The sequence below is a fragment of the Thamnophis elegans genome, chromosome 2 (genome assembly GCF_009769535.1).
Source record: "Thamnophis elegans isolate rThaEle1 chromosome 2, rThaEle1.pri, whole genome shotgun sequence".
Lineage (NCBI taxonomy): Eukaryota > Metazoa > Chordata > Lepidosauria > Squamata > Colubridae > Thamnophis > Thamnophis elegans.
Window position 1 is genome coordinate 28,785,562 of NC_045542.1, and position 24,894 is coordinate 28,810,455.

Sequence of the window (24,894 nt, forward strand, 5' to 3'; positions counted from 1 at the left end):
GGGGGGGATTCAAGAACCCATCTCTTTTTAGAGAAAGAAAGACAGAACATATTTCAATAAAAACAAGATTATTAATAGCAGAATCATAAGGATTGAAGGGTTGGGAAAATATTAAATATATAAAAAATGTGATGAACAATGCATATACATTAAATGCTTGAAAGATCATGGTTGAAGTTAGAAGTGCATATTGAAATAGTGAATAATGAAAAAAGGGAGGATCACCTCTTTGAACGTTGGAGTGATAAGGGAAGGGGGTAAAAAAGCACTAAAACAGAGGTAGAAATAAGAGGGGATAAATAGTAAAAACAGATGTTAAGATGATACAACATATGGCAGAACTATGAAAAGGTTTAGAATTGAAGGAGGATCGGAGAAGTCACGTGTTAGTGAAACTAAAAATCAAATGTAATTATTAGGAATAATACTATTATGTTTATTTGTATCAAAGTGTATGACAACCAGGAATCAAACCATTCAAGCAATGAGATGTCTATAAAAAACTTTATGTGTGTAAAAAAAGAACCCATCTCTTTGCCTGGAACCGCGAGGAGATGAACCGGCGCCTCTAGGGAGCAGGGCCGGTGCAAAGTCTTAAGAGATCGTAGAAGGCGGGGAAGGTCAGCGCGGCAGCAAAGAGGAGCCGGGAGCCGAGCCGGAGGGAAGGGGAGGGACGTGGGCAGGGCGCTGGAGACAGGGGGAGGATCCGGGGCGGAGGGAAGCGGGAGGCAGCGAGGGGCGGCGCGCAGCCTGGAACTGCTCGCTTGACTGGCCGAAGGAGCAGCAATCCCGGCGGCTCGGGTGCTGCATCGTCCCAGCCGGGTGGCAAAGAGGATGCGGAGTCCCGCGGCCGCCCACAGCGCCGCAGCGCCCGGCCCCGCAGCTGAAGCGCCCCGGCCACGCGGACCAGGTGGCTGCGCCGGGTTCCGCTAGGGACAGGCAGGGATGAGTAGGTGAGTGGCAGCGGAAGGTGCTGTCAGGGGGCCCGCGGGGACGAGGAACGGGGCTGGGTTGGGAACTAGACGCCAGCTCGGAGGCCGGCCGATGCGGGGATGCGCGCCCGCTCGGACAAGGAGGCCCCTCCGTGAGACGGGACCTAAAGCGTTTGGGCATTTCCCAGGATAACCAGGGAGCGGGGTTGGCTTTGACTTGCGAAAAATCAACGGGTGGGAGAGGACGGTCGCGATTTCTGGACGTGGCTGCCCGAGATGCTGCTGCTCCCACGATCACCCAACCCTCCCCACGGACAGTTCGGAGGCTTAATTGGAAAGTGGAAAACGAGCCGGTTGCGGTGGAGAAGGATCGGGGTGGGTTTTCCTTCGGGGCGCCCCGTGAGAAAGTGGTGATGATAAGACACACGCGCGCGCGCGCGTGCGTGGGGGGGGGGCGTGAGAGAGGAAAGCGAGGGTCCGGCTGCCCGAGACCCACGGAGCTGATATTCCTTCGGGTCGGGGAGGGGCTGAGATCAGCGTTGAGGAATGCGAGGGTACAGACATAGGAGCGGAGGTATTGTGTGGAGGAAACTGGTACGCGTCCCTCGCGTGTCCAAAGCGGGCTGAGCAAAAACCTCACACTCTTCTCCCACCCACCCCACCCCACCTCCGGCTCCCGAAAGCACAACCGTTATTTGGTGCGTGACTCAAAGCGTCCCAGCCCTCTGGGACCCCACGGGATCCCCATTGTGCTCCGTGGAGCCTTAGTTTGCTTCCTCGAAGGCTTTTCTTCGGCGCTGGCAGGGGCGGGCCTGGGGGGGGGTCGCGTTCCTGGAGGGAGGGGCCTGCCTGCCTGCCTGCCGCTGAGGCGTAAATCCTGCCCGCGAGAGTAAAGGTTGCTGGTGCTTTGAAAAGCAGTGCGTGTACCGGGGGGCTTCGGGGTGGGTTGGGTGTCCACCTTCGGTCTGGGGGGGGGGGAAGGAGGGGGGGAAGCCGATCCCACCCTCTGGACAAAAAAGTTTCACTTGCGGGGAGTTGCACAGGCAGGCTGGGGCTTGGAAAGGGGCCGGCAAGAAGAGCTTGCGGCGTCGCGCGCGTAGCTCCTTTGCCCGCGCTTGGAGAGAGAGAAGGGGGGGGTCGCGCTAAAAAGGCGGTTTGTATATATCGGGGAGCAACGCGAAAGCGGTGCCCTTTGTTTGATGCGGTGACCCTGGGGGCTCGAGGAGCAGCGTCTTGAGGAATTTTGATTCGGCGTGGCAATGGCTCTTGCTTTTTCTATGGCCTGTCCGGGTCTCTATTTTGCAGGCACAGGGGAGGGAGGGAGGGGCGTTTAAAAGTGGTAGCGCCCTCTCCGCACATACGTTTCCTATTGATTGCCTCGCCCCCCCCCCAAAAAAATCCCCTCAGGTTGTCGGTTTAGTGAGCTGTCAATTAGCCAAACTTGCGGGGGGCAAGGCAGAGCGGCTTCTACAACCCTTGTCAGTTTGAGGCAGCGTCGGCCTCATCATCCGTGACGTTTATTTTGCACGCTCCAGAAATGCAACTCCCGGGGCAAGGGACGGGGTGGAAGGAAGAACCTTGCTGGATTCTCTGCCCAGGAATGGGGCTTCTTTGGACGTTACTCCTCCCATCCATGCATAACCCTTGGGAAATTTGATCCAGGTTGATCCTCAGCGCATTTGTAAGCCTTCAAGATCAGACACAAAAGCACAGGAGACCAAGCTCAAACTTTAGGGCTTGCAAGAAAAGCTTGATTTGTTTCAAGCCATGTAATAGCTTTGCAGGATTAAAAGGTAAAGGTTCCCCTAGTCGTTCCTGACTGTAGGGGCGGTGCTCATCTCCGTTTCAAAGCCGAAGAGCCAGCGCTGTCCGAAGACGTCTCTGTGGCCGGCATGACTAAATGCTGAAGGTGCACGGAATGCTATTACCTTCGGTCCCTATTTCTCTACTTGCATTTTTACATGCTTTCGAACTACTAGGTTGGCAGAAGCTGAAACAAATAACGGGAGCTCACTCCATTACATGGCACTAGGTCTTCGAACCGTGGAACTGCTGACCTTTCTGATCAACAAGCTCAGCGTCTTAGCCACTGAGCCACCACGTCCCTTTTTGCAGGATTACCCTGGCGCTAAGCAAAATGTCCTAACTTTGCTGTGAACTGGAGGACAGACAGTTCCTCACATTATAATCCTCTTCTAACTGCAGATTAACATTGCTTGCCTTTCTAAGCACACCTGTATTCTTCTTAGCAATTTTCATCTGACACCTGCTGGGTGCATTGAACTAATACTTCTCCCACCATCTTTTAGTGATATGATGGCCAGAGTCAGAGTTGTTGCATTACAGCTCAGTTTGGCCACCACTTTGTTGGGGAGGGCAACTAAATGGTATCCACTCAAATTTCTAATTCCTTTTTTGGTGAGGTGAGAAAAAAAAGCAGCATGAAAGCCAACCTTTGGCATCAAAATGCCTTCTCAAAACAGTGGCATTGCTTGGGCCAAGCTATTTAACGTGGGTGTTCCCTGCCACTTAGCCATGCCTTCCGTTCTTCTCTCGAAAGGATGGGGACTACTGAATAATTGAGGGTTGTGGTTTATTTTAGCAAATTTAACCCACCTTGTATTGGGTTACAGGTAATCCTTGACTTACAACCGCAATTGGGCCCAAAATTTCTGTTGCTAAGTGAGATGTTTGTTAAGTGAATTTTGCCCCATTTTATGACCTTTCTTGCTACAGTTGTTAAATGAATCACTGCAGCTGTTATAGTGAGTAACAGTTGTTAAGTGAATCTGTCTTCCTCACTGACTTTACTTGTTGGAAGGTTGCAAAGGTGATCACATGACCTGGGACTCTGCAATGGTCATAAATACGAGTCAGTTGCTAAGCATCTGAATTTTTATTACACGACTAAGGGATGCAGCACCAGTTATAAATAGGAAAAACGGTCATAAACTTTTTTCAGTTTTATTGTAACTTTGGTCACTAAACAAACTGTTGTAAGTCGAAGACTGCTATATAGAGTCTGCTCTGAAATCAAGGAGGATTGGACAGTAGACTCAATCAGAGATTTATCGTATCTCTTTTTGCTGCCAGCATCCTCGAAGCACATAATTCCAGAGCAGTTTCTCTCTTTGTTTCTGGGAAAGATATTTATGACTCCAGTCAACACCAATATCCAGGTTTTCTTCCTGTTTTTTGGACATGTATTTCTCCAAAGCAAAGGAACACTTATCCTTCTTGCGTTTTCTTAAGGTCAGAGCCTAGACCTAAGCAAAAATGTAATACGAAATGATGCAATAAAGTTATAGTGATAGAATATAAAATAACAATGATCATGAAGCCAATCAAACATGATTCATTTTAAAAAAAGTCTAGTATTGGCATAATCGGGATGCGGTGGCTCAGCGGCTAAGATGCTGAGCTTGTTGATCAAAGGTCGGGGTTCGAATCCCTAGCGCCCGTAGCGAAGTGAGCTCCCGTTACTTGTCCTAGCTTCTGCCAACCTAGCAGTTCAAAACATGTAAAAATGCAAGTAGAAAAATAGGGATCAGATTTGGTGGGAAGATAATGTTTCATGCGCTTTCGTCATGCCGGCCACATGACCATGGAGACGTCTTCAGACAGTGCTGGCTCTTCGGCTTTGAAATAGAGATGAGCACCGCCCCCTAGAGTCGGGAACGACTAGCACATATATGCGAGGGGAACGTTTAGTATTGGAGTATTGTAAATGCGCGGGTGAACAACAATATGATTTAAATCACTATTGGATTTATTTTCAAAATTGATAATGGATAAAAAATTAGAGGATATGTCACTACAATAGTTACTTAAGGCATTTTGGATAAAAATTGGTGGGTCATGCAAAATTTTTTAAAAGAAGGATAAAGTTTAGTCCTCAGTTATTTTTACTAGTATATGTACTGACTTTACAGTGGTAGAGACCAATTTGACTCTGCACCTGATAACTGCAGCAAGACTGTTGTGGCGCATATTGGAAGAAGGAAGACTTGCCTACAATCCAAGAATGGACATTGAAAGTAACAAACTTAGCTGAAATGGCTAAAATATCGGCATATCTCAAAGATCATTCAAATGAGAGATATAAACGAGACTGGAAAAATGGATTGACTATATACAAAATAAATACGGGACTAAGAAATTCCAGTTAGCCTATGAAGATCAGAAATGATTTAAACTGTTAAAAGTCAGTTCAGTAAGAAGAAGCTAAGGTCATCTAGAATGTTATTAATTTCTTTATTTCTTTTTTCTCAATAGATTTTAGACTGTGTTAGTTAAAAATCCATACCGTGTACGGGTTCTGGGAAGTCGGGGGGGGGGGGGGGGTGGGGGGTGGGGGGGGGGGGGGGGGGGGGGGGGGGGAGGGGTACCACAACAAAAAAAAATTGTACTTCAATGTCTTAATGATTGACAAATGATGACATATTTGTGTTTTTTTTAAAGAAAATAAAAAAGTTCTGTTCTGAAATAGTTACTTAAGACTTCAGTTTTTAATGCCTTTCATTCTATTCTCAAATTGGTCCTTTTAGTTTGTTTGAAGAAATGCTGTCTATATTGTAACAGCACTTCTGATGTAACAACCATATAGCAATTTGGATTGTTAAATTGTGGAACTATTCAGTTAGCAAGTCCACTGATTCAGATTCCACTGATGAAATCTCCTTTGATTGCTTTCAATGTGACTTGTGAATGCTGAATATTTAAAATTTAGGCTGCAAGCTTTAACTCCTTTAATCAGTAGATTGATCCAAAAATGTTTTAGTTGATTTATTGGTGGAGCCAATTGTAATCAGTGAGACTCTGGGTTAAGGTCACAATTGCCCATTTTTGAAGTGGCTTGCTTCTGAGGCATCACGATGGTGTTATAAAAATAGTGAAGATGAATGAAATCATCTACTGTATGTATTAAGTTGAAATGTATTAAGTATACCCCAGTCCCAATTTAAACGCATTATAATTATATCTAAAATCAAATTGTTGAAAAGAAGATAAAACATTCAGCTAAAAAAATCTTAAATTGAAAGGCATTTTTCATTGAAAACAGAAGTAATTATGGGCACTCTTACTTGGAAATACATTCCATTGATCTGAGTAAGATTTATGACTGAATAAGCATCCTTAAAATTGTGTTATGAATGCCTCCTCCCCCTTTTAAGGACATTTACTAAACGTTTTCTGGAGATAGATGGAAGGAATTCTAAAAGACCAGATTTACGTTTTGAAGAAGCATATCCCAGAGATTCTGCAGAAAGGATTTCCTATAGTTGGCCCTTTGTTTCTTCAACCCAAAGCATTTTTGGGAAAGCCTACATGGAAGCATTTCTCCCATTTTAACATTGCTCTGAATTCAGCAGTGATCAGTATAGTGATACATAGAATGCAGGCTGCCCTTTAAACTGTATTTAGCTTGTATTTTATTCAGCAACAAAATATTCATCCTTTGTTGTGTGGCTCTTGATTGTGAGTAGTGGCAAATATGGGCTTTGCAGCATAAGCATGCACGCCTGTGTGCCTTACACGGGCATATCCTTGAGGGCAGAAGAAGGGCAAACATTCCTCTCACAGTCTGGATATTTTAAAACTGTAGTCACACAATCAAAAGTTGCTCAGTTTGTACTCCTTTTTGGTGAGTTTCTTAAAAATCACTTCAAGATTTCCTGAAAAACCTTGTGTTTGGTGATATTTTGTGTAGGAAAAATTATTTGGGAGGGGGGCTGTTCACCCTTGGATATTCCATTGAGTGGGAAAGCGGGGGACAGCTGCTGTTTGTGGAGCGTAAACTGCAAAGAAACAGAATAGGGCAACCTTCTGTGTGACTTTAACTCCACTCTACAGAAATTTTTACTAGCAGTCTTTGTCCTGGCTCCCATTCTCTGCTGGGGACCCCAACCACTGTCCTGCTCTCTCCCCTCCCCTCGCATTTTTCCCAATTCCCACATATCATTTTGGTTAAACAGAAAGGCAAGTTGTGTACCATATGGATCATGTTAACAACGGCTTATCTAAGAGCCCTCGGGTTTTCTGCCCCTCCCCGCAGTTCCTTACAGCCTGTCCTTTTCCAAAGAGCATCTTCAATTGTTGCCTGCAGAGAAGGGGTGAAATCCAGCAGGTTCTGACAGGTTCTGGAGAACTGGTAGCAGAAATTTTGAGTAGTTTGGAGAACCAGCAAATGCCACTTCTGGCTGGCCCCAGAGCAGGGTGGGGGATGGAGATTTTGTGGTATCTTCTCCTGCCATGCCCCCCAAGCTACACCATGTCCACCAAGCCACGCCCACAGATCCGGTAGTAAAAAAATTGAATTTCAGAGCTAGTTTGGCCAAAGTCCTGGAAGAGTCCGAAGAGGTGCACAGGCTTAAATGCCTTTCTTCCTGTCTGTATTTTCTGCCCCTTTCTAGTGGAAGAGATTTGTTTTCTGTTCTTCCATGTGGATCTGGTTAGCAGTGAATTAGTCTGTTAAAGCGTTAAATTCATCTGGAAGAGAATAAGAGCAGCCTAGCATTTCCTTTACTTAGTGCCACATTTTGGCTCAGAAACAGCACAGAACTCTAAAAGTGCAAAGCTTAAAGAAAGTTTAGATTTACAAATATTACCAGCAGTTCCTGGAAAGGGACAGACTTGGCAGCTCCTGGTGGCCTGTTACCAAGGTAGACAATATGGGAGGGATGCCCTATGCAAGGAAGCAAAACGTGCCCCAGTTTTTTTTGGGGGGGGGGAACAGCCAGGGATTATTATAGTAGGGTGGTGCCTCCTAGGAAAAAGGATCTGGAGAAACTCTCCGAAAACACTAGCTCCCTCGACTGTGAGTATGAAAAGAACAAGGTGTGAAAATAGAGCATCAGATGTCATGGTTAGACACAACACAGATTGCATTTACAACATTTCACTATTAATCTCTTCTTGCAAAAAAATAAAAAGAGAGAGACCAAGAACCTTAGAGTTAAAGAGAAAATACATACAAACTGAAACTACAATATCATAACCCAGAATAAAAGGGAGAAAAAACGGCAACACAATTCACCCGCTGCTTTCTTCTTTAAGCAGGAATCTGGGAGGGTTGTCTCCCATCTAGCCAGAGAATGCTTTTGACAGATGTCCAAGTCTCATACTTTTCCTCTGCCCCACTCCTAGTTTTTTCCAGCTTGCTTTCTCCCCAGCGATGACGTATGCTTCACATGCTCCATAGGCCAGTCCTTGCAGCCTCTTTCTAGGACCTTCCTCCCATTGTGATGCTGAGCTCTCTCTCTCCCTATTGCACAGAACACCGTGTTCTCTCTCCTCTTCGACCAATGATCTGTTGTGCAACCGGCATCTGTTTTGCCCAGATGTTTGACAAAAATGGGAATCCTGGAGAATCTTACTTCCAGTGCAATTGGGAGAGCTGGCATGGATGTGATACTTGCTATAGGAGGCACTGCCTTGAAGTAGGATCTGATTAAGAGATGCTAAGGGCCATTTGCTTAAACTGTGTAGCTAAAGAGAATGTAGGGCTGACTGAAGACAACTTATCCTCAAATTGCCCCATCCTCCTGGTGCTCTCTTTTCTGACTGCAGCACTGTTACAGGCATTCGTGGTTTAACCAGGATGTGGCTGCACTGATACGACTAAGTTAATGAATAGGCAAGCCTTGTTGTTGCACAGTTCATCCTTAAGTAGACTGAGCTGTGACCGGGGCTTTGTTCTCTCCCTTGCCATGATGATGTCTGCAAAGGTCACCCTCTGAAGTTATTCTGGTGGCAAAGGGCCGGGATATGTGGGCTGTCCCTCCTCTGCCTCTTCCCCCTCCCCTCCCTCCAGTTACAGATAGCTCCTGTCTCCTGTGATGGATTTCTTCTTAGCAGACGAAGCTGCTCTTTGAGGATGACTCAGTTAATTGTACAGGTTGCTCATGATCTGTGTCTTCACTGTGCTCTCTGAGGGTTGGAGGACTGTAGACACCCCTCCTGGGGTGATGGAGGCTTCCACTTTTCCTAGATGGTAAAGTTCAGAAGAACCCGTTCCTTCTACTTGTGGTGGCAATCAGGATTCTCAAAGGAAGGGCTGGGTTGAGCAATTCTGGTAGTTGGCCCATCCATCTTAAAGTGGTCAAAGTTGAGAAACACTGGTCCAGACAATGGAAGCCCTATGGTGTGACCATTTCAAAATAGAGATGTCCTTCTCAGTTTGCTTCCTGCCCCCCAGCCATTTAAATGGATGCCTTAAATATAGGTTGGACTTCATCTCCCACAATTCACAGCCAGCAAAAGCCCATGCTAGCTTTGTTGGGCTCCTTCTTGCTTGTCTGAGCCTTTTTCAGGTTGTGTTCAACTTGCTTCTTTCTAGCCACGGTGGAAGTAACATTCTGGAATTCAGGCTGGGGACAGTAGGCATTGTCTTCCTCTTGGTCCTGTCTAAGTCATCCCGCTCATCTCCCAAAAGCTGCTCTTCATCCGGTGGATGAAACACGTAAGTTAGCCAGGAGGAGAATGGACCACTCTTCCGCAGCCCCAGGCCCCTTGTGGGATTCTCCTTTCCTGCTTTTAAATTTCACCTCCGGGCAGGAAATCTGATAGGGGGTTTCCTGTCATTGGCCCTGAGTTTGTCCAGTAAAAATGCCTCTTGTGTGCAGCTAAAAGTCTCTATCCTATGACTGTTCCCGTTTCCCCCCCTCTTCTGTACCCACCATCCTGTGAATGATACATTCTACATTTGTTTCATCTCTATTCTCCAAGCCAGCATTTTTTTGTTTTTAATGACATCTGATTTGCTAGCCGAGATGTTGCTTTATTTACTTTAATTCATACATTGTGCATATTTTTCCCCATTTTTTTCCAGTGGCAAACATCCTTAAATGGCATTACAAAAAGAGCAGAATGGCAGTAAAATCTAAAGTAAAAGCCCTGCTGGTTTTCAATCAGTGATCAATGGGCAACGGGTTCATGTGAACCCATTTCATTAGCTAACCTACTTTGGATTGGGATCTCTTGGTCAGGAATTCCAGGACAATCTGAATACTCACTCATATTTGTTTATGGTTTTCTTTTAGTCAAAAGAAACAACAAGTAGTAGTAGTTATGATCTTGATTAGGTGGAAATCAAGTCGGCCATGCAAGGTCATTAGCTCAGCCTACCACACGGGGTTATGGTAAAAGGGAAAAATAGCAGGGAGTGTGCATTTTATCACCATAAGCTTCTTGAAGAAAGGCGGAGTATATAAATTGAATTATTTTGTAATAGCAATAGCACTTAGACTTATATACCACTTCACAGTGCTTCACAGTCCTCTCTAAGTGGTTTTACACAGTCAGCATACTTTCCCCAACAATCTGGCTTCCTCCTTTTACCCACCTTGGAATGATGGAAGGCTGGGTCAACCTTGAGCCTGGTGAGATTTGAACTGCCAAATTGCAGGCAGTTCGCAGTCAACAGAAGTAGCTTGCAGTACTGCACTCTAATCACTGCGGCACTGCAGCTCATCAGTGTAAGATATGATAATGAATATAGTAAGATTTCTGGGTTCTTCCAAAATTAGAGGATTACAGGGTCATCTTTTCCTAAAACAAGAGTGTGACTTCAGTCTGGTTCTTTCTTTGAGAACTAACTACTATGAACACAGGCCATCACTGTATCCTTGCAGTGGAGGAAGAAATAGGATGCTAAGGTGGGTCTAATAGGTCAAAAATACAGAGCTCCCTCACCCCTATTTCCCCAAGATGCTCTCTACTGATCCAGAGACCACATTCTCAAATAACATTCTGGCTTTTGCACAGACTGACTCTGTTTTCTGAGATGTCCTTGTGCCTAGAAAGGACCTGGTAGAAAGAAGTCTGAGGCTTGTTCGCAGCTTTGTGGCAGTCTCTAAAACCACAGGATCCCTTCAGCTCATCAACCCCCTTCATGATGTTTTAAGATTTCATTGAAACCTCCCCCCCCCACATTTATGATTAACAATTTAACATATGACTAGCACAGATGATGGTTACCTAGTTAGGGTAATTAAACATCTGGAAACATCTGCAAAAAAAGAAGGAAACTCAGAGAGAACCAAGGACCCCTCATGTTCAACCCTGAATTACAAATATTCTCCTTTATTGGTAACATTTATTGTACAGAAATAATTTTATACTATCAACTAACAGTACTACAAATAACTTTCTAGTACCTACCTGTTCCCACTTATGACTATAACCATGTTGCTTGTATCTTTAATATGTATATGTTTTATTTGTTTCCTAGTATGATTTGATTGCTTATTAGTAACCTATGACTATCACTAAGTGTTGTATCTTATGATTCTTGAAGAATTTATTCTATTTTATTTTTCTTTATCGACACTGAGAGCATATGCACCAAAGACAAATTCCTTGTGTGTCCAATCACACTTGGCCAAAAAGAAATTGTTCTGTTCTGTTCTGTTCTGTTCTCTACTCTACTCTACTCTACTCTACTCTACTCTACTCTACTCTACTCTACTCTACTCTACTACTCTACTCTATTCCAATGAAAACAACAACTGCCCCTTGGATAGCCCCGTTAACCCTTGAAGGTCAATATTGACCACTTTGGAGAACCCTGCTCCACAAGGACATTTGAAGTCAAGAGAGATGCCAAGGGGTCTTGGCTAGGGGACTCACCTAGGCTCTGATGGCAAGAAAACCATAGGTATGGACTCACTGCAGCTTGGAGGGCCATGGGGTGTTGGAGCTGAGGACCACTTCTCTGCTTCAGAGTATATTGAACAATTGGATGCGTAAAGTTGCTTGGTTCAGAGGAGGCTGCTTCTTGCCGTGTTGTGCAAATGCTTGCTGTGGGTTCTTTCAATCAGGGCATGAACAGCCCTAATATAGAAACTCAAGGATGACAAATGTGTACATTGCCTTTGAGTCAGTATGTTGACTCCTGATGACTATCTGAACAAGTCCCTGCAAATTTCTTGGCAAGATATTGACAATGGTTTGCCATTGCGTGTTTCTGGGGCTGAATGGTCCAAGATCACCCAGGCTGGCTTCATGGCTGAGGTAGGACTAGAACTCACAGTCTTCCACATTCTAGCCTAGTGCCTTAACCTCTACCTCATGTGGGCTTGCCCCTGCTAGTCAAGCCTGCCCAAATTCCCAAGCAGTTAAAGGCAGAGCAAAAGTCATAATTAGAGTACTTTTCACAGGGTAAAGCTGGGGGTTGTGGTTTTTTTGTGCTTCCGGTGTAAGCCAAATGAAACAAATTTTGGCACATTGTTAAATTTGGCTCCCTTAAGCAAAGGAAAGAGCTAGTGTTAGCCACTGCTCCCTACCTGGCCTAGGCAACCTATGTTTTGAAGACCTTGGCTATGTGCTGAAAGCTTTTTAGTTTTAAGATTCTGCAAAGGAGATGGGCAAAATCAACGGATGAGGAGACAAAATAAATGAGATGAGAGGGTGTCTAAGTGGATAAATGAAATCTGAAGAATCATTTAGACCTGTTTGACAGGCAGCTATGGCTCATTTAGTTCTTTCAACAGCTAGTTTATTGCCATTGGTTTAGGGGTTTAATTCTCAGGCTTTGTAAGCCACTTAGAACAAGAAGAGTAACTGGGATCTAAAGGTGGTGTGGGTGGCAGAATGGGAATAACTATTATCTACGAGAGCAAAATACCAACAGAGTGACATTGATTGTCAGATGAGAAGACCCTCTGAAGTACTTTCTCAGGGGTGGGCTTCAAATTTTAGCAGGGGTTCTCTACCCAGTTTCTGGTTGGTGTGTGGCCATGGTGGTGTGGCCTAGTTGGCCTCTTGCACCTGACCCCCCGGGGGGGGGGATTTTGGCCCTCCTTGGACTCCGGAGGTTTTGCTTGAGCCTCCAGGAGGGTGAAAACGGCCTCCCCAGCTCAAAGGCTCTCTGGAGGCCAGAAATGGGCCCGTTTTGGCCTTCCCAACTTCTGGTAGGCCTTATTTCACCCTCCCAGCGCTCCACGCGTGCCCCTCCACTTGCCTGCATCGAAAATGGGCCATGTGGGGACTCCTGGAAGGGGCAGGGTGGGCGTGACCAGCCAGAGTCGGATTTGGGGGTTCTTCGAATTGTACAGAATCTTAACTAGAGGTTCTCCTGAACCCCTGCGAACTCCCAACAGCCCGCCCCTGATACTTTCTGGGTTGCTTTACTGGATGTGCTGGCTGCGGAGAGGTAGAAGCTAAGCAACATGACTTTTGGAATCCCCGGAAAGTATTTCTCTCTATTTTGAAGACAACCCAATAACAATATCTTATTGTCTTGCTTCCTTTCAGGACAAGGGAGAGAATGTCCATTTCTGTTTTTGGCAATTTACCTCCTTAGAATTCTCTAGCATCTGAATAATCCAAGGCTTGACTTAAGATGGTCATTCTGAATTTCATGTATTAGATTACTGGAAAGCTGTGTGTAATTTTGTTCAGAATGCCAGAATACTCTGCTGGATCAATCTCCAAGTCCCCCAAATCCAACATTTTTTTTCTGAGTGGGCCAGCTTAGACAACCAGTGGGAATGGGACAATCATGATGTGAAGGTGGTGACCACGTCACCCTTTGTATATCCTTAGCACCTGTAATTTTAACAGCAGACTGGTGGTTGTATTTTGCTCTCGTAGATAATAGCTATTCCCATTCTGCCACACCACACCACCTTTAGTTCCCAGTTACTCTTCTGTTCCTAAGTGGCTTACAAAGCCTGAGAATTAAACCCCTAAAACCAATGTGCAATAACCTAGCTGTTGAAAGAACTAAATGAGCCCGTAGCTGCTGTCAACAGGTCTAAATGATTCTTTAAAGAAGGTTGTTTTCATCAGGGGCAGTCAGGATGAGTTACAAGAGGCGTGCTTCTAGAGCAACTTCCCTCAAAGAGCATAAAACCTGGTTTCCTCTTATCAGGAGACACTGATCTTTATGGTCGGGCTTACACACACACCACACACAACACACACACACACACACACAGCACACACACCCCCCTCGCTACATAGACATAGGCTGAATACACTTTTTTCAGTTCCCAACTATAAATGTTGCCTTTCCTCTTAAAAGGCAGCTGTTTCCGCATGCACACTAGCCCAGGTTTTTTTTTATTTACCAGTTCATCTTCCCTTTTGCATGCTTTCTTTCCCTTCTTTGCTTTCTGCTCTTCTTCAGGATGGTTAATCAAGCATTGCTTTCTCCTTTACTGTATTTTGATCCCAAGCCACTTTAATGGCATTACAATCCGCCGCATTATTTATTCCAAAGGTATAAGGTATGTTAGGTTCAACCGGGCTTAATACTGCAGTACTGGTCTGCAAAAAACATCCAAGGACTTGAAAGGTAGTGTAAAGGAAGTGGCTCTTACATATGATTCAGTGTGGTTGCAAATATTTTAACTACTGGTTTCCGGTTTGCTCCTGTGCGTGCTCGCACATGTGCGCAATGCATTCTACGCATGCGCAGAAGCGGGTGGGCGGGCCTCCTGATGCTGCTACTGGTTCGGTTGACCGGGCACAACTCACCACTGATCTGAGTAAAACGTTGCACTTTCGGTCTCAACAGAACATATACTATGAGTAAATGCCCTGTTTGACATTTACTCAAGTAAAGACCCTATAGGTCTAGAAGTCTTTGTTTCACTCTCCCTCCCTCTCCCTCCTTCTCTGTTTCTCTCTCTGTTTCTGTTTCTTTCTCTGTTTCTCCGTTCTCCCTCCCTCCCTCTCTCTGTTTTTCCCTCTGCCTCTCCCTGGAAAACTTACTTTTGAGACTTTTCTTTGGTCCCACTGACACTAGTTTTCACTAGTGCTGTTCTTGATGTTTGATCAGTCCCAGAACATGCCTCTGTTTTCTTTCTGTGAGGGCCATTTCTTTTCTTTCTTTTTTTACTGTTTGTTTACATGCTTAGCAGAAGGAAAGCAAACATTAAATGGCCTTCTGGCCTGTCGGGGGTAGGGTGTGAGGAACTCTTTAACCATGCCCCTCCCCCTTTCTCTTGGGACAAAGGCCGTTTTCTGCAGAGATCATTGCGCCAGTAATCTGGGTAAATCTGGAAGGCCTGGCAATGAAAGGCCTGCCCCTGCTTTGGATTGGGAAAGAAATTACTGAGAGAAAACTCTCCCTTGAAAAATAGTGGAAATGCAACATTCCCTCCTCCATAAGCCTTTGCTCTTTCTAATCATGCAGCATTAGAAACAAGGTGAAGAAAAACCACATTGGCGCCCGATCAGCTGAATAAGACATGTCTCTATCTCTTTAACTGAAAATGGGTCAGAGCTCCTCATGTTTATTTCTTTATCAATCCATGAATTGAACTACAGTGCTGGAGTTAATTTTGAAATAGGTTTTTTTCCCCATCACAGGAAAATAAGTTTAAGCGCAGCTACTCTAAAACAGATACAATATAATTGTTAACAACTATATTGTCTATGTTTTTTCCCCCTCCCTGACAATCACGAAAGCTAACAAAGGATCTTGTTTAAATTAAAAAAGAAGGAATTGTCTGTGGACATGCTGTTCAAATATTATTTATTCAGTTTTCTATAGCTGCCCATATCAATAACTGGTGGCTTACAATAAAAAAATATGCACGGTTCAAAAAAATCAAAAAACATTTAAAAATGAAAACAATTTAAAAATTCAAAATATACACAACAGCACTAGAAGTATTCTCAGATCTTTAGTGTTTGTGGCAGAATCCATTTGCTGTGCAGTACAACAAGGGTTCAGTCACAATCCCACAATCTCATTCATTTCCCCCCAAACTCTGGGGAAACACCCAGGGCCACCAGTGATCTCAAATGAATTCCTGGTTATTTCTCTCCAAATCAAACAGATTCCTTCTTTGACATGGTTGCACCTCGTACATACACTCTACTCCCTGAATGCAAATAAAAAAAGGCCAGAGTCAGCCCAGTGGTTTGGAAGATTTTCTCTCTGCTGAGTGAAAGAGGAGATGGGCCCTCTTGGCTTCTCACTGCTGACCACTGATGACCACTAGTTCAAGAGTTTGCCACCCACGAGACACTAGATAGAGATAGCGAGAAGAAGTTCATACAGAGAAGTCGGATTCGATTTGTGTGTCAAAAAACTGGAATTTGCCAAGCCATTCTTGCAATGGGTTCCTTATGTGGCATGTGACCACGGGATAGCAGCCTGCTAGGAACAACTTTGAGTAGGCTATTTTCATGAAAAGTCTTATCTTCCCAATGAAGGATACTGTATTAATTTAATTTAAAATGCATGAGGACAGGACCATCCCTATATTTGTTTCTAAGTTTAGTCAGGGTTCCTAGTAACACCCCCAATGAAAGAAGACTCAGGCTTGAGCTGCGTCAAAATTCCATTTTATTACAGATGTCATATTGGCACATCTGGGAGAACCTGAATCTGAAAGTTTCCAGGTTTCCCCACCCAAGTTGAAAGTTCAAGTCCCTGCCCAGCACCCACATGTTCTCACATGGTCCAATCAGGCACCGTCCCCAACTGGAGATGCTTCCCAGTCACACCACTCCAGGTGCAGGGCAGTGTGTCCTTGACTCTCTGAGAAAGGAATGTTATTTGACTATACCTCCCATACTCCATATAATCCCCTACTTCATATAATCCCCTCTCCCAGTTTCCCACATCAAATGTGGCAGGCCTGAAGGCCCGTGCAAAAGATGACTTGACAGTATATTCAGTCCAGAGGTGGATTCAAATTTTTCTACTACCGGTTTTCTTCAAAAACATATCAATCACTCTTTGGAAGACATTTTTTTTTAAAAAAAAATTGGGATATTAAAACAATCTTCTCTAAAAATCTCAGCCCAAAACAGTGGCATGAAACAGCTTTAAAGCATTTTGGAAATATATCAAAATAATATATTTATGAAATTCGTTAAAAAATAGTAATGTACTGAAAGAGTGAGTTGGAGAATATAATGGAATAATGAGCCAATGTTAGTATATTTTCTCTGGCCAATTCTAAGTCCCTGTTATCTTCAGTAGCCACGTAGGGTGAAGATCCGCCCAACTCTCTTCAATTGACAGGTAAAGGAGAGAAGGCTTAAGTGCCTCATTGCTTACTACCCTCCTAAAGCCTTTTATTTTATTTTTGCTCCCTCCCTCCCTCCCTCTTTGAGGGAATGGGATAAGCTCCAGTAATTGATGGCAGCAGGATTAATGGTTGCAAAGATGGTGTAATTAAAGGGCCAGGGGTGATGCACTGCTAACCCGATCAGTGCAAAGGAGGTTATGGAGGTTGAGTGTTTCAAGGGTGATGTGTCTTCTCTAGAGTCGTAGCTTCGATGGACGTTGGGGGAGCTTGTCCCAATCCCTGCTTCTGTTCAGCGCTGGATGATTGTGCTTAAATATACAGCCACAAATAGCTGAGTTGAACAAGTGAGATAACTGCTCTCTATGGTCCTTTTGTAAAGGCGGGCTTTATGCCAAAGGGTTTCTTTTCTTTTTTTTAAATCATTACAAAAAAGGCCGGCTCCGGTTTTCTTGCTGAGTTACCCTATTTGGGAGCGGGAATTAGAAATGAGTGGTCTTATCACCATGGCTTGGATGATTCGGGGTGGTGTCAATTTGCATAGGGAGAAGAATCTTCGCAGGGTCGATGCATGGATTGGGGTGTTAACAGGTCTCCCGTCAGATGGATTAGGCTCCCAGATAGAAAAGAAAGGCGAGGAACCTGTGCAGCATTTAGAGCTCAAGACATTTTTCTAAGATAACATTACAGCCAACACAGGAGAATATTTGTAGCTCAGGGTTGAAATGAAGGGTCCTTGGTGCTCTCTGAACTTGGTTGTTTTCTTGCAGATGTTGCATTACCCAAACTAGGTAGTGACTAGCACTGATGAAGTGTAACCAGTTAGGGTAATGAAACGCTTACAAGAAAACAAACAAGCTCAGAGAGCACCAAGGACCCCTCATAAGACTCAGCCTTCCATCTTCTGAGTGGGGTAAAATGAAGACCCAGGTTGTTGGGGGCAATATGCCGACTCTGTCAACCGCTTAGAGAGGGCTGTAAAGCACTGTGAAGCGGTATGTAAGTCTATGTGCTATTGCTATATCAGGTTCTTTGCTGATTTAGTCCTCACAGAAGCATACTTGTGAAGGGCTGAATGTGACTGGCCCCATAGCTCAGTGATTAACTGAATCTAGGTCTCTCTGGATCCAGGCCCAACACTGCCTTAAAATAGATGTGATAAATAGATCCAGCCCATCTCTTCTTTTGCACTCTGCTCTTCTGCTATTCTCAACAATGTTTGCAGAATAATACCATTGGGGTACATTTAAAAAAAACATCCGGCCAAGATCTCTGTTAGTGCTGGATCTTCTACCATATCCTAATTTCATAAAGAAATAATACTGTTTCTAAATAAGAATGGCTCTGTGGCTAAGATGCTGAGCTTATTGATCAGAAAGGAGTGGCAGTTTGGCGGTTCAAATCCCTAGCACCGTGTAATGGACTGAGCTCCTGTTACTTGTCCCAGCTTCTGCCAACCTAGCAGTTCTAACGCATGTAAAAATGCAAATAGAAAAATAGGACTACCTTTGGTGGGAAGGTAACCAGCGTTCCGTGCACCTTTGGCGTGTTAGTCATGCCGGGCACATGACCACGGAGACGTCTTTGGACAGCGCTGGCTCTTCAGCTTTGAATGGAGATGAGCACCCCCCCCTAGAGTCAGGAACAACTCACACATATGTGCGAGGGGAACCTTTACCTTAAATAAGAATAACCTTATTGGCAGTGGAATCCTTGGCATTCAAATTATATTCTGCACAGAGTCCTGCAACTCCCAAAAATTCACCAGCTTCAATTTTCAGGGCAGCTCCAACCTGCCCTATCAGTGTGGACAGTGATCCTGATTTTTTCCCCTTCTGCCTAGTGAATTTATTGTTTTATTTTGTCAGTAGCCTGGCATAGATGTTACATAGAGGTGGGGGAAACAGTTTAGCTACAGCTATTCTTGACAGATTGCATACAAGAGGATAGTTATCTGAATGCATATTCTAATCCACTATCAGGTATCCAGCCCCACATAGGTTTCATGTATTCTAGATTTGAGCACACACAGAAGCAAAATATGCCTTGCAATGTTCCCTCTAATTTTTTTTCAGTGTGAGCGGAAAAGTATAGTGTTTGTATACATTATTATCATTATAAATTATTTATTAACTATATCTATTATCATTAAATTTTGCTAAGTTTAGCTAGTTTTAATTATACTCTTCCATCTATCAACCTGTATGTTTCCAGTAACAAAACAGTGTCATATCTTCTGCCATTTGTGGCGTCAGTCCTCTAATCATCTCCTTAATCAACTTTGTATGGACTCCTCTTAGCAACTCTTGCTTATAAAATCTCTCATGTAATTTTGATGCCATTCTTCTGTTTCCTTAATCAGCTTATCTTTGATTGTCGGTGGTGTTATCAAAACTATTGCTAATAAGATTTCTCCTTTAAATCCATAAATTCTTTTATTTTTTCCTCTTCTGTATCTTTCCCATCTGGGGTAGATTACCCCTCCATTTAATTCCACTTTCAGTATTCCACTCTTTCCATTTTCAGAAACAACCAATCACCATAAATATCAGCAATTTTAATTTCTTTATATTCATTTTCCTCCTTCGATTTTTTGGATTTTAACCACCACTTTTTCTATTTGATGAACATCTTCAACTTCTCCGTCATATTTTGCTGTTAGATGCACTAAGTAATCCAACTTCTTCTCTATCCTCTCACTTGTATTGATAATTTCTGTATTCTGAGAATATTTTTTACAGACTTAGAACTTCTTTCTGGTGTTGAAATTACACCATGATTTCCAGCTGACAAACACTGCTGCTCTAGCTTAGAAGATTTTAACAGAATTAAGCATCACAATAACATTTCAGCTTTCTCCGGTTTAAAAATCTACTTCAAGGAACATGTGTGCTTTTTCTTTCTTCTTATCACTCTCTATAAACAAGCTGTGAGTCCTTGAAGTGCCAACAATGTTCCCTCTAATTTTTTTTCAGTGTGAGCGGAAAAGTATAGTGTTTGAGCGGCCACATTTTCATGCCTGAGCACCTGAATTTTTTTCACAGATGTCACCTAAGACAACAACGAAATCAGTATTATTTGAAACTCAAAGTTATGTTTATTCAAGGTACCCGCTTAATTAAAAGTGTTATATAATATCAGTATCACTTAACAACGGTCCTGCTTAGCAACCAAAATGTTGGCTCAGAAACTCTGGCATTGAAGCACGCAAGTCTAAAGCTGTCAAGTTACAAGACCCTTGCAACCCCTAACCCTTTAGAAAAAAAAAAACCCAGGGTCTTCAAACCTGACAGCTTTAAGCCTTGCTGACTTCACTCCCAGAATTCCTCCTCCAGTCATGTTGCAGCAACGTCATCTGCGTGGATCTGCTCCATCTTCGGTTTTTTTCACAGGAGGCAGGGCTGCTGCTGAAGATGCCAACGAGCCACCACCGCCACTAGAATATGCATTGTTTAGCATGACATAGAATAGTCTTTCAAACCAGAAGTATGGAATAAAAGAGAGACTGATAAATATTTTAAAAATTATACCAAAAAGCAGCTATTTATTTGAGTTCTAGATAACATTTAGTTCAGATTAATAGTGTTTCAGAGATGTGGCTGTCAGCTATTTGTGTATGTATGTTATTATTATGGAAGGTTAGATGACATTTCACCAACATTATTCACCCCTGATTAATGCATTCATTCTAATAATCGAGTCTGACTCTGAATTACAAATCTATGTCTGAAGAATCTGGGTTAAGTTTTGGATTGGAAATTTGGGGAACATGAAAGTTTATGCATAATTTTTGTAATTTTTTCATTGGGTCTTAATAATGATTTTATTCATTTGGGATTTTTTTTCACAGGCTTAACACAGCTCTAATTTTGTCATTAGGAGCAATGTAACATTGGCCACTAATGTATTGTATACAGGTTGCCTTAGAAGGTAACTATCTTTTGTATAGTAGGAACTTAAGATAGGCAGACTTCATACAGATAAACAATTGAGAAATATTGTTCTTTTTAAAAGCAGTGTTAATTGCTGCACCTTTCTCATATTAAGTATATTAGCTCAAGTTCATGTAAGGAAAAACTTTCAGTCTTAAAGGTTTGGTGAGGAGAAATCCAAAATTCTTTTAAAGAATTTAATTAAATTTGAGGCTACCTCTGCTTTCGCTCTCCCTCCCTCAGTTGTGCAGCAGCGGCAGCGGCAGCTCTCAGCCTACGGCGGCAGCGTCACACAGGCTGTGGAAGGAGGAGGAGGAGGAGGAGGAGGGAACCAAAGAGAGGCTTTACCGGGTCTGCGCCCCACAGCCAGGACCGTCCTTGCGCCTCAAGCCGCGTTACTTCCTGCAAAGCCCTTCGGGCAACCCGAGAGTTCCGCTTGATGCCAGAAGGGCTTTGCAAGAAGAAACGCAGCTTGAGGCGCAAGGACGGTCCTGGCTGTGGGGCGCAGACTCGGCAAAAGCCTCTCTTTGGTTCCCTCCTCCTCCCGCTCCTTCCACAGCCTGCGTGACGCTGCCGCCGTAGGCTGAGAGCTGCGCTGAAACAAGTTTGGGGAGGTCCTTTGCGGGCGGCCAGTTCTAGCCACCCGCAAAGGACTTCCCCACGTTTGCTTTGAAAGAAACCTCTGCGCGGCAGTTAGAAACCTCTGCGCGGGGGTTTTCTTGCCATGTGCGCGGCCGCGCAGCCGCGCACCTTAGAGGGAACAGTGATGCCTTGTTAGCAAGCAAAACAGTCATTATTTGTTTCAACAGCTGGCTTTTTTCATACTGGCCTTTGATTTTCTATTCTCAAATTGTTCAGATACTTGAACATCAAGGCAAGCAGCAACACTGATTTGAAACTGTTATAATGGTTATGAGTGTAGGTAAAGAAAATGTGCTTTTTTCAGGGAAAACTAATAAAGGAATCCTTGTGTGTAGAAGTTCTTCAGATAAGAACATAAAGCGATATCTGAGAGCACAGGAAGCAAAAGAAAAGAGTTTAGAGTCCTGCAGGATGTTAGCAGAATGGAGGAGTGGGGCTTTAATTCAATACTTAAAATATTTACTATATTGAACATATCTCTGATTCACCAATAATATACTAGAAAAGGGATTATGGAGCTCTCAATATCACAGTTACTATAAATGCTACTATGTTGTCTAACATGATTTTATTAATCAAAACTCCCATTTTATTCATCTAAAAATCTGATTTTTAAAAAAAGTTATTTATTTAGATATAGTTTTATACCTAGTCTTCCCCAAATGGTTGTCTCCCAGGTATGTTGTACTACAATTCTCATAATCTCAAATCAGATAGAATAAGGAAAATATAGTTTGGCTTAGAGGAAACAGAATGGGGTAGATAATGATAGCCAAAATATGCAGAGTGATACACACACACTATATATGTATGTGTATATATACATACTGTGTGTGTGTGTGTGTGTGTGTGTATGAATGATACATTCAATAAAATACAATTGAATAACAGCAATAAAGTGCTATTTATTAAACAGGTATAATTATAAAAGATGACAACTACAAAATGTTTATAAAGAAGCTTCTGAAGAAAGGGAATTCTAGAACAAAAATTAGATATGCAACAAGAATCATCCAATGTGGGCTGCAAAATTCAGACACCCTCTGGATTCCTGCAGCCCCGATCTGGTAGCTCTAATATAAGTGGGCACTAAAACACTGAAGAAGTTAAGAGCGCTGGGAGAATAAAAAACGGATTTCATTCTGGTTCCGAAAGGTTAACAATGAAGAATCCAATTGGCCTTTACAAGGAGGGTGTATACAGTTGAGAAGTCAGTGGAAAGAGTGGTAAATAATTAAAAACAAAGCTTGCAGAATCTCAAGCCTACTGACATCACAAAAGCTCTTGCTGAATGATACCAATGAACCACTTTAAGCAAATTAAATCTTGCAAGGTGGCAGCTCTTTAATGAGCAGCTGCTGAAATAGATGAAATGCATGTAAATATATTAGCTCTGGAGAGTTTAAGTAGGAAGGGAAGGGGAAGGGGAAGTAAAGGAAAGGAAAGATAAGATTGGGAGGAAGCTGAATTTGCAACCAGTACTTCATCCCGGAAATCTTTATGGTCCTTTAAAATCACTATATGTGCATGCAGAGTTCTGCCTGTAAGGAAAGAATCACGGTTTATTGACTACAATATGCAATTTATATTTGGTATCTATTGCCACAATGATAAATGTATATGACATACCAGCATTTTTGAGGCCAACAGAAGGAGTAATCAATTGCTCCATAGACTCTCCATTCTCTTCTGAATAATGTTAGCTTAGTTGCAAATATAATGTAATAAACAATAGATCCTATGCAGTACATTGGATTTAGGCTCCAAAATGTTTTTGAGTATACAGGATCATGAATGTAGCACATGGAGCAGCTGCTTTAAGGCAATGCAGATAGATGTTCAATTTGTGCTCCAAAACGTTGTTCAGAGATTTAATCCAAAGCACTGCACTGCATCTACCAAACAGACTTGGCTAAGTCAGATTACATTGCAATCCAATAACCTGATTATAAATGCTAATAAAGCATACATTATGGAAAGTTTGCATTATTTTGGACAGTGACTCTAAGGGTTGTGGTGCCAGATAATGAACAGAGGACTGGATAAGTAAGCAGGGTTTTCAAACCACATTGACTGGTTGATTGATTGATTGTGTTTACATGTCACTGCAATCAATTTGACTCTTTATTTGTAACAAAGTATATTATTCTGCCTTTCTGTGAAACCTAGACACAATGTGGCAAACACTTAACAAAATAAAACAGTGTATCAACAAGGTAATTGCAAATGCAATTAACATTTAGTCAAAGATTATATAGTGAGACAATAAAAAGAGAAGCAGTAGACCTCCTTGGCTAAAAATGCTGGGCAAGAACATCCAATTAAAATTAGCGTCTTAAAAGCATATATGTTTAAAAGCAGGAAATTGGACCAAAAGTAGTATCTCTGGGGTGGTCAGTAATCTGGATAACCACACACACACAAAATGGTCCTCCTTTGTTCCCACTAAGCAAATCTCTGTAGCAGCCATCAACCATGAAGCTCAAATTTAAATTCTGCTAACCTGGGACTATGGCATCTGGGCTGCCAAAACCTGAATGACCAAGAGAGATGCATTATGTTTGGGTTTTTTTGCTACCACCTAGTGGCTCTCTGGGTTTTTGCAGCCCGGGTGAATTTGCCTTACCTAATACTGTATCTAAAATAAAAACAAGGTGAAAACGCATCCAGCAGCTTAACCTATATGGTGCCAGGGAGGAAATAAGTGCCACTCCCTGGAGGAAGGGAAGTTGGAGAAAGGGCATCCTGCCAAATTCTTTGCAATATCTTAAGCCAATTCTGTGTTGGACCAATGGAAAGCAGCAGGCGCAGACAGTAAGACCGACCTGCTGACGGAGCTAAGAAAGAAAAAGTCAGGGCTTCTCTGGAAAAAAAACACCAACAATGGAGCAGAGCAGCACTGAAGGCCTTTCAGCTCATAGAGGTGGCATTTAGAAAAGAGCTGTCAGGTCAGGGAACAAAGGCAGCCTGGCGACGGCCCTAAACAGCCCTAACATGAGCCAGATTGAACACGTTATGCTGGGAGGCACTCTGAAGGGGTGGCGGCACTGGAGGCGGAAAGCTTCCCCCTCTTCAAGGGGAAGGCCTGGAGCTTTGGGAATATGAGATTGCTTTTGAACTACTCCCTTCTGCGGAAAGGCTGATCTGAGGGGTGGGTGAGGGGCATCATCTTTGCAGGGGCTGGTCCCCAAGGCAGGCAGGCAGGCAGGCAGTATCCCAAAGTAGAGGGCTTTGTGGAGGATCTAGAGTAGAACTTCTTTGGGCACCCTCAGCTATGGATGCTTTGGGATGGTTGTTCTTATGAGTATGCTAGAACTAAGATGGCAAAGTTGATTTATCCTATGGCAACCATAGGGAGGTCCTGCAGCTGCTTTGTTCTTGAATGAGAATGTTCTT

At 43.3% G+C, this 24,894-nt stretch overlaps 1 protein-coding gene across 1 annotated transcript in view; it reads left to right on the forward strand.

The window, feature by feature from the left end:
• Positions 1-765: 765 nt before the first annotated feature.
• Positions 766-24,894, forward strand: part of FIGNL2 (fidgetin like 2) — a 62,797-nt gene continuing 38,668 nt past the window's right edge. The window contains exon 1 of the mRNA XM_032210695.1: positions 766-953. The gene's annotated coding sequence lies outside the window, so the exon portion shown is untranslated. The remainder of the gene's footprint in view (positions 954-24,894) is intronic.